The sequence below is a fragment of the Octopus bimaculoides genome, chromosome 11, assembly GCF_046866305.1.
Source record: "Octopus bimaculoides isolate indiv1 chromosome 11, ASM4686630v1, whole genome shotgun sequence".
Lineage (NCBI taxonomy): Eukaryota > Metazoa > Mollusca > Cephalopoda > Octopoda > Octopodidae > Octopus > Octopus bimaculoides.
In genome coordinates, this window is record NC_142938.1 from 6,332,958 (window position 1) to 6,343,518 (window position 10,561).

The 10,561-nt window shown below is 35.1% G+C and overlaps 1 protein-coding gene and 1 long non-coding RNA gene across 7 annotated transcripts in view; one reads left to right on the forward strand and one right to left on the reverse strand.

Annotated features, from left to right (window-relative positions):
- Nucleotides 1–2,379: 2,379 nt before the first annotated feature.
- On the reverse strand, nucleotides 2,380–9,739 carry LOC106877184 (uncharacterized). The gene is made up of 2 exons (XR_001410342.3): nucleotides 9,520–9,739; nucleotides 2,380–2,590 (listed from the first exon to the last, which is right to left on the reverse strand). It is a non-coding gene; the product is annotated as an uncharacterized LOC106877184 (long non-coding RNA).
- A 160-nt stretch (nucleotides 9,740–9,899) lies between these two features.
- Nucleotides 9,900–10,561, forward strand: part of LOC106877185 (BTB/POZ domain-containing protein 7) — a 65,365-nt gene continuing 64,703 nt past the window's right edge. For 4 of the 6 annotated variants that reach the window (XM_089359261.1, XM_089359266.1, XM_089359268.1 and 1 more), the window contains exon 1: nucleotides 9,900–10,516. The gene's annotated coding sequence lies outside the window, so the exon portion shown is untranslated. The remainder of the gene's footprint in view (nucleotides 10,517–10,561) is intronic. The other 2 variants (XM_089359267.1, XM_089359264.1) reach the window with 2 other exon arrangements.

Below are 10,561 nucleotides of genomic sequence, written 5' to 3' on the forward strand. Positions count from 1 at the left end.
GTGATATATTGCAATTGTATTACAATAAAGCAAAAAACAGCATTATTTTACTTATCAAAAACATGTTTCTTTACTGTAGCCCCTCCAACTCTATATATACCCAGGTCTTTCGCCACTTACCCACACTCTTTAATCTCACTCCCACTTAGATTACGGCATTTGAACCTCAAGGGTATGCCCTGCACTTGCCACCATCTACATACCTCTCTTCCTTTACTCAGCAATCTCATTTATATTCTGACCCCTGCTCCTTGTGAGTCTGCCCGGCATTTTGCCACCACCTCTATCCTGCTTGTCTCCCACTCTCTCTTCTTCTCCTGCACTTCCTTCAGGTTGGGTCTCCGTGCATTTCCTTTGCAGTAGCACACCTATTTCTGTCTTCATTTCGGATCTTTCTCTCTCTCTCTCTCTCCAGCTGGATAACCTTATACTTCCTCTACAGCAAGACACCTGTATCTGTCTCACTATAACCTTTTCATCATCATATCCTCCAATGCCTCTTTTCCTCAGAAGTTTTTTTTTTAATGTCTTGCATGTACTTGGTGACCCTGTCAGTGCAGGAGCCACCTTTATTGCTACTCAACACAATCTTTTGCCTTTATCTTATCCATCCCCACTTTGTTAACCTGTGTGTATGTGCGTTTATATTTTTTTGCTTTGATATCGTGGCTGTGTGGTAAGTAGTTTGCCTACCAACCACATGGTTCCGGGTTCAGTCCCACTGCGTGGCACCTTAGGCAAGTGTCTTCTACTATAGCCTCTGGCCGACCAAAGCCTTGTTAGTGGATTTGGTAGAAAGAAAATGAAAGAAGCCTATCGTATATATATATATATATATATATATATATATATGTATGTCTGTGTGTGTGTATATTTGTCCCCCCAACATTGCTTGACAATCGATGCTGGTGTGTTTAGGTCCCCGTAACTTAGTGGTTCAGCAAAAGATACCGATAGAATAAGTACTAGGCTTACAAAGAATAAGTCCTGGGGTTCATTTGCTCGACTAAAGGCAGTGCTCCAGCATGGCCGCAGTCAAATGACAAACAAATAAAAGAGCATATGATATCATCATCCAAATGATGTCGTTCATTTGCAATCTTCTGTGAATACAATATCTCACCATTCTGTTATCCGTGTTTGAAGGACTATGGGAACCTTGCATGGAAACAAGTGAGAGTTGGTGATAAGAAGAGCATCTGCCTTAATAAATAATATCTGACCCTTGTAAGTATGGAAATGTAGACATTAAAATGATAATGAATGTCTGAAATACAAGCTAGAGTCTAAATGAAGGACTATTGTAAGTGGAAAATTGGTCAGGGTTAAGGTCTCTAGCAGAAGACACTTGTTCAAGATGCTGCACAGTGGGACTGAACCCAAGACCACATGGTTGGGAAGCAAACTTCTTAACCACACAGCCATGCCATGAGATCAATAAAACAACAAAAATTATCAGTGTAATTGGAAGACTTTGATTGTTCTCCTTCATTCAATATCTCTATACATTTCACAAGTGATTAAAAGAGATAAGAGTTATTTTTAGGTAAAAAAAAAAACAGAAAAAAACCCAGCCTAGGAAATGAAAAAAAAACAAAAAAAAAAACTCTAGAATACTTGAGATATTTTGACTAGAAGACCATAATAAAATATTTGTTTCTATTCAGAATAAGACCAATTAACTTAGTTTTTTATGTAATCATTCTGTGAGTTCAGTGAACTTTATAGGAATGACCAGATGACCAAGTAAAAATACAGAAATGGAAATCAGACTAAAAGAAATCTAGGTAAAGGCTGGGTACTAATGGAGTCTAATCTTTGCCAATTTATACCAATTTTTTTTTTGTGTTAAGTGCAATGAAATGTTTACATTTTCTAATTGTTGTTTTATTTATTTATTTTCCCAGTGAATGGCTATTCAGTGAATGAATATCATTTTATGGGATTTCATAATTATTACTTCCGTTCATCTACCTATGTGAGTCACTAGACTGGTATTTACAGATTCCATGGCACAGGCATGCAACCTAAACCACTTGGTCTCAGGATCAGTTCCACTGCAGGGTACCTTGGGTATGTATCTTCAATTGTAACCCCAGCTCAACCAAAATAAGCCCATTGTATATATATATATCTATCTTTTTTTATTAAAGCTGCAAGAACATCACAAAAAACTGTGACTCAAAGTTTCACGTTCCTGTTTGTCAGACACAACTGTCCAATGAACAGGAACATGAAACTCTGTTTTTGCAGCTTTAATAAAAAAGCATATTGCTCTACCTACGGTATTCGAGTACCATTTTCCCCACCTTGTTTTGCCTGTATTAATGTACTGGATTTAAAACTTAATATGTATAAATAATAAAACAAACAAATTAATTTCATTTTATAAAATTTATTATTATTTTTTTTTAACACACAAGTCTGCTAAATCACTCTGGCATTTGAGAATCTTTAGTTACTGAAGACAGCCAGGACATGCTGCAAGATATTCTCAGTCTTCTTTTCTGTAATTTTTGAGATTGGATAAAATTATTCCTGAAGGAGTACATACTAATGTCACCATTAGTGCACCAAGAGAAAATTTCTCCTGAAAATAAAAAGTAAAAATTGTTATTAAAGCAAAAACAAAAAAAGCAAACCCCCCAAAAAGCTACTTTTAAGCTAAAAACTGTAAAATCCAATGATTATAGGAGATATACGAAAAATGAAAAAGTTCCATTGATACTTTTGTTATATCTCTCACTTATTTCAGTCACTGGACAGTGGTCATGCAGGGGCACTGCCTTGAAGGGTTTAGCAGAGCAAATCGACACTCACTTTAAGTCTAGTACTTGTATCAATTTCTTTTGCCAAACCGCTTAGTTACAGGGACATAAACAAACCAATGCTGATAGTCAAGTGGTGGTGGGGATAAATGCTAACACACACAGAGGCTTCCACAAAGTTTTTGACAATCAAATTCACCTACAAGGTTATAGTACAAGCTTCTTGCTCAAAGGGATGCACAGTGAGGCTGAACCCAAAAACCACATGGTTGCAAAGCAAGCTTCTTAACCACATAGCCATATATATATATATATATATATATATTTTTTTTTCTAGGGTTATTTAAAGAATACTCTAGCAATTATATAAATGCAGAAAAGTCTTTGGTAAACAAATAACCCACATATTCTGGACTGTCCTAAGATAACGTATCAAACTCCTGTTTGCCATTGTTCAAGCTGATTATAACCCTAGAACATATCTGTCACACAGGTCATTTTCTTATTTCAACACAGTTGTATTTTTTTTTATCACAACCGAATCAAAATGCAGGACTCAGTGTAACCTAACTAGTTGTTTGTGAACAAAATTTCACTCTAATTTCATTACAACTATTATCAGTGTTATTTCTTTTACTTCATTTCTTATGCATACCATTGTTTATATTTAATACATACAACTATTTTTTTTTTTTAATTAATTTATATCCATTTTTCATAATGTTTTTTGTATATTCATTTATATATTATTGCAACAATTGTTTGTATAACTGAATGTTTGTCCTATTTCTGACCAGAAAATCCTAAAATACAAGCATTACAAGTTATGGAGTGATGGATCTTGCTTAACTACACAGAAAACTGGCTGTAAGTACTGAGTTCTTGTTCTTCTGCACACCTTTATTTTACAGATCTTTGTTGTAAACACATTTCCTCACAGACAATTCTTAAATAACTGAAAATCAGACCAACTACACTTAAGGTCAAATATATTGTATTTAAATATTCAGAATTGTGATTTTGTTAGTTATAAACTCTTGGGAGCACATGATGATTAATATTTAGCCTGCATTGCCAGAGCAGCTGTCTGGCTTCCGTGCTAGTGGCCCGTAAATAGCACCATTTGAGCATAATTGTAACCAGCGTTGCCTTCTAGCACTTGTGCTGGTGGCACGTTTAGAAAATCATTCTACAGCTGTTTCAGTTCCTGTTGAGTCTACTTTATGCTAACACATGAGAAAAGACGACGACAATAGCCTTGTATGTCTAGTCATTGAAAATCAATAAATATAAAAGATAATACAAATCCTGCAACAATTAAACAGTATTCAGTATTGATCTATTGAAAAATTGGATTTTAGTTGCAGTTTTGCGACATAATCCCTCAGAAAATCTATTTTCCTACATCATCATCAGCATCGTTTAACGTCTGTTTTCCATGCTGGCATGGGTTGGGTGGTTTGACTGAAGTTTGGAGAGCCAGTGGCTGCATCAGGCTCCAATCTGATCTGGCAATGTTTCTACAGCTGGATGCTCTTTCTAACACCAACCACTCCGAGAGTGTAGTAGGTGCTTTTTACGCACCACCGGCACAGGAACCAGTCAAGTGGGTCTGACATCAATCACGTTCAGAAAGTGCTTTTTACGTGCCACCTACATGGGAGCCAGTCAGGGGACAAGTACCCCCATTTTCCTACCTCAGAAATTAAAATTAATTGCTTCCTGACAGAGAATTACATCGGTTATGAACCTTAGGGCTAATAAAGCTGGATCTTAGCCCTGTTTCCATAGCACATGACTGAGATTGCAGCATCTTTACCCACTGAATGGGACAATGGTCCATTGCAGGATCAACCCATTGACAGCTGAGTGAACTGGAATAATGTGAAATGAAGTGTTTTGCTCAAGAACACAACACACTGCCCAGTCAAGGAATTGAAACCATGATTTTACAACTGAGTGCAACACCCTAACCACTAGGCCACATGTCTGCACAACAGCTACCTGTAAAAAAAAAAAAAAAAAAATCTGACAGGAACTTCAAAGATGCCAAAGTGCTTCCCTGTCCTAAATAGCCACTACAACTACTTTTACTGGAATGTATATAGAATCAGATAATGATAAATTTTATGTAATTATAATGAGCTTATTTTAAGATAATTAAGTCACTTTGTGACAGGGGAAGTTGTAGTACTAGTAAGGGGGTGTGCACTGTAACAGCATGTTGCTACATCCACTATTTGTTGGCGATTCCCTACTCCTGGCGGAGGACACCTTTGCACCACTCAGACGACAACCCCCACAGCCCATGGGTCTATTTGGGTCGTCATTGCTGGTTATCTCACCACAGTGGGGTAAGAATGATGAAAAAATTTAATTACATGAAAACTGAGATTTAAAAATAAATAAATAAATAAAATTATTACACAAATGTTCTTAAAATAAATCACTTGTCTATTGAAACTATATTTGTTCATTTTTTCAATGCCCAGTTTTTCAAAGCTAGCATGGGTTTTGATGAGGATAGAGTCAATATTTTATGGTTATTGTTTGTCCTGTTGCATTAAATGTTCAAATTAAAAATGTTGAGTCACTCAAACTGAATCTACTCCCCAACCAATTCTTTTACAGAAAGAGATTTTTCAATATAATTTCAGATAAAGAAGTTAAACTGTAACAAATTCTGTATCTAGATTACATTCGTTTTTCTGATGCAAAGGGAAATAACTAAACAACAGCTTAAAATCAATGCAAATTATAAAAGAATTCCCAGTAGATTATCTTGATTAAACTTTTAGCACTCAGATTACTGTTGAATGTAATGCTAATTGATTATTTTCAATTAATCATGCATTGTCTCGTAGCTTTGACATTTTGATGATATGACTGCTCAGTTTTAGAATGACACTGTAGAGTAGGTGTGATAGGTCACATCTGGCTGTTTGAACATAAAACATAAAAAACAAGAATATTTGGGCCGGATATGGTCGGTTTAAATAGAATTATCTTATAGTATCCCATCCAGCATTGGGTCTCCTTTTAGACATTTGCATGGACAAGTGCTCCGTATGATAAAGTTATAGAAAATACTAAAGAAAGCGAGGGCTTAGGTTATGAAATTATACTGAGCTTTGGTACACATTCAGTCATATTTTAGCTCATTGATAACAAAATGTCCTGTTTATATTTTCAACCAAAGATTTTTTTTTAAATGTAGTCAAAGTATAAACATTGTATCTAGTTTAAGAAAAATTTCACCCATCCCTCTTGTAAGCTCACAACCCTAAGGGCAGTAGGTATGCTGTTATCCAGGTTAAAACTCACTGTTCTAAAACAACACTAACAGTAATACATCTAGTACAACACTTTAAATGTCCTTTCAATTGTAGAAGTATAAAACCTAGTCAACTAGATTTCATTTCCCCCCCTAAAAATGCTAAGTAATCAGTAAATCATAGTAAAGATCCCCTTCAGTCATGACTGACCATCGGATTGCACTTAGAAAGTTGCCCTCTGAGGCACAAGTCCGGGCAAAGTTGTTTATGGAAGACCAGCAGTCGCCAATGCATACCAGCCTCCCCTCCCCATGCCACTGATGTTATCCAAGGGAAAGGCAGAGGGGCCAATACAGCTTGGCACCAGTGAAGTTGTAACTCATTTCTACAGCTGAGTGGACTGGAGCAATGTGAAATAAAGTGACTATACATCATTTTAATGCTGTTTATTTACTTAAAGCAAGTCAAAAATACTTGCTTTTTAAGGATCCAAAAATTAAAAAAAGCATCCATGGGCCTAACGAACGGATGAGAAAGGAAGAACATCTCAGAAAAATACATTTAAAAGTTTTAATCATTTTTTTCCTTAGAATAAATTCAATGTCAGGGGAGACAACCAAATTTTATTTTATATACAAAACTAAATCTAGTCTCGTATATACAATAGAAAAAAAATCGATATATTTATATAGAACTAAGTGGTCAAGGCCAAATGATCCAGAAGTACGCTTTACAATCACGAGGTTTTGCGTTCAATCCTTCAGCATAGCACTTTTGTTGTTGCCAAATGTCTTATAATAGATCCTTCAAGGCGACTAAAAGTGAAATCGAAGAGAAGGAAATTGCGTCGAAGCCTGGAATTCAGAAGTCCAACCGCGTCACTGATTTGGCACGAGAACATTAAGCTATTTACGTTAATTTAACGAGTAGGTAGTTCAGTTGATATAACAACAATGTTTTTCCTCAAAATCCGAGAGAATCTAATCAAATATACAAGTTTTTAATTTCAAATTAAAAAGATAATTCAGGATTGTGTTGTGTAAATAATTCATCAAGGAACAAGTTTTAGGAAAGGACCAAAGTTTAGTTTCTCAAGTTGTAATAAAAGAAAAAGGTCTAGCAAACCCCCCTCATATATATGGCGTCACCTATTTGCTCAAACCTACACCTTAAATTAAAAGGAAGAATATGAACATTTAAATGTCAATCGGCCAAAGGACCTTCCATTTATGAACCAACATGAAATAATTCCTAATATCATATTTGATGGCATACAAGACGCACGGGGAAAAATTATTTTAATGCAGTAAAGCACGAGAGACCCAACTTTGCATATAGGATCCGGGGTGATTTTTTGAGACATTTTTCTGGGGAAGGAGAGAGGGGATGGCGTATTGGATGTCATCAAATACAGTCAATTGTTACTTTGTATTATTTATGATAAGGGGCGTCGTTCACAACCATTGCAGGCTCTCAATGATTAGAGAAAACGATTGTTGTTCAATCATAAGATTCTGCAGGGAAAACATAGGCAAGAATGGAATTTTCGAGAAGTGCAAACGCAGTGAAGATTAGAAAGAATTAAATGGTTGTGCTTTGTTGGATGTATCCTAGGATGTTCGCGCTGGTGTATCATGAACAATATTGGGTAGCGTTTCATCTTTGCAGCTTATGTACTTGGTACCGAATGACGAGACACGCCCCACACAAATCTATATCATTACAGATATTACATGTCCCCACCTGGTTGAGGATCATACTACATACTGTGATGCGGAAGTTTACACGTATGGGGTGCAGTCTAGACGTCGATCTTCAGTGCTTATGTTTCTGTCCGCCTTTTGTCTACCCTCTTTAGATTTAATCCCGATTGAATGATTCATGGAAAAAAAAAGCATTTCAGCTACGATCAATTGTTTTTGTTTTTTTTTCCTTAAATATATCAAAGACAACGTTGTCCAATGTGTCTTTCCTTTATTTCAAGACTAACAGAATGAGACTTGATGGACTCTGGCTACTATTTCTAGCAAGCCATGGCCAAAGACAAGGTCAAGATCTGCACTTACTGATGACATGCTTATCTTTAGAGATAATCTTTTCTACTTTAAGCACAAGGCGTGAAATTTTATGGGAGAGCCAGTATTCAACTGGTACGTATTTCGTCGACCTCGACGGGATGAAAGACAAAATAAACATCTAACTCGAATGTTTTGAATAATGAGAGGCAATGACATACAATGCAAATGGTTTCTTTTTTAAAAAAAGCGTTAGCAGTTAACTGACAGTTTATTTCTATATAGATTGAATATTTATTTTAATGAGCATTGGCGTTCCGTAATTCCTATTGTAAATATTGGAAGTTTACGTTTGGTTTCCGAATGATTACAAAAAAAAAGACAAAATTAATATAACCGGAACTGAATAAGAATAGTTTTGTCACTAAGTCACGTGTATGGCGACGCTAATATATATTTCCTAATACTTCCACGTGTTGTCGTGTTTGGATATCGTTTAAGTCCCACTAAAAAAATAAAGAATAAAAGAAAGTGTTGACCTTTTGTGTCTGTTTACTATTTTTATGAGACACAGCTTCAAGCGCTTCTCTAACGAAAAAGTGCCTTGATTGATAATAGATGTCGATTTTGCGACACATTCGAAACGAAAGCGTCGAGCTGAATAACAGCAACATTAATAACTGACCGATGCCCTTCAAATAAAACCTTGCATTGGAAAAGTATTAGGACAAAAATCAACATTCAGAAAATACCCACATATATATCTTATTCACTGTTTATTCAATTGAAAGTGTATTTGTAATATTAAAATTAGTTTATTTAAAAAAAAAAAACTACAGTAAGCGGACACATCAAATAGGTTTAGCAACTTCCTTTTACATTAAGGAACCAGTGTGCCGTTTCAGAATTTCTTAATTTTTAAAATTTATATTATTTATATCTCAAAATTTTCATTCGCATATTGACATTGATAGATAAGAAAAATTGTTACACCACAAAGAATGAAGAAATGATGTGAAAATGAGCAGAGATGTATGCACCGATTTATATTTTCACCTTAGAAACAAAGGAATTTTCCACTGTATAAACCATACGAAGTTAAATAATAAAAAGATTTAAAAAATGAATTAGAGAATATTGCTTAAATAAAGGAGATCTAAATCAGTAAACAACAGTTTTAGTCATATAAACTGCCTTTGAATCAGAATTTTGGAATATATTCAGTGTCTGAAAGATCCGCGTTGACCCTGGTATTAAAAGTATAGTAGATGTATAAAATAAGATCAGAAGAAAACTCCTAAATTAATAAATTGTATTATTAAAGAATGTTTTACCCAATTGTCAACAAAGAAAGATTTAATAATCTTTTTTTTCAATATTATTTTCGTTATTCTATTCCGTGTCCTTCAAACAATGACCCTGTCGCATTCAAAGTGATTAAAAGAGATGGATCAAACTTACCACTTTTGAAATTTTAACTCTTGGAGGTCCTGATATAATATTGGCTTTGGGAGCAGCAGATTTCTGAGCCATTAATAAAGACTGCCGGAGACTGTTTCTTAATACAACAGACATTCTTCACAGGTATTGATGTTTCACCTTGATTACAAAGAAGTTCTTATTAATGTCTGCTCTTATTGCTAATCTCGGGCTGAATATTTTCCTTTTCCGGTCGGTATGATTAATATATAAAGAATAATAACGAATATTTTTATTTTTGTATGTAAATTAATAAATAGCGTAAATTTTTACTTATACATCTACATAAAATTATTTACTCGAACCTTCTTTTTTATTTTTTAAAATTATTTTGGACTATTTCGAGTAAATAGTTGACATATTTATATCTGTTCATTTGCTGCTGACTGACGTTTCAGTGGGTGATGATTGTGATAAGAGTCGAAGGGGGAATTTCTAGCTAAAAGCAAAAGTAAAATAGATAAGAAACATCTAACGGCAGGGAGAGAGTGTGGCCAAAAAGGGAAACAAGAAACTAATATAGTAAATAGAAAAATGGCTGACGGTGATGGGAGAGTCTGTTGCTGTTGCACGGACCCATCTATGATCTATGTGTCCCTCAAGGAAGATGTTTTTGCCGATTTTGTGTGTTGGTCTGTGGCTGGCTGTTGATAAACCCCTGCGACTGTCTGACAGTTTCACGACCCCTACAACTCTCTTTCCTCACAGATTGAAAGAGGAAATGAGCCGCTGTCAATGCCTGAGATTGCCGAAATACTCACTTTAATTAATCTCAATTTGAATATTATGAACTAGAATTAACCTGCTACTTATATTCAGATACCAAATCGAAATTCGAGCAGTGCTCGTTGCTACATCCCCACCTTAATTTTTACATCAGACTGTCTTTTTTTTGTGTAGAAAGTCCTTTTTTTTTTTTTTACCATCTCGTGTGGAACTGTTACTGAACTACGGTCAGGAATACCGCAATCTAAACCTGGTAAGTAGTAATAGCAATAATTTATTAGATTTACAATGTTTTTGT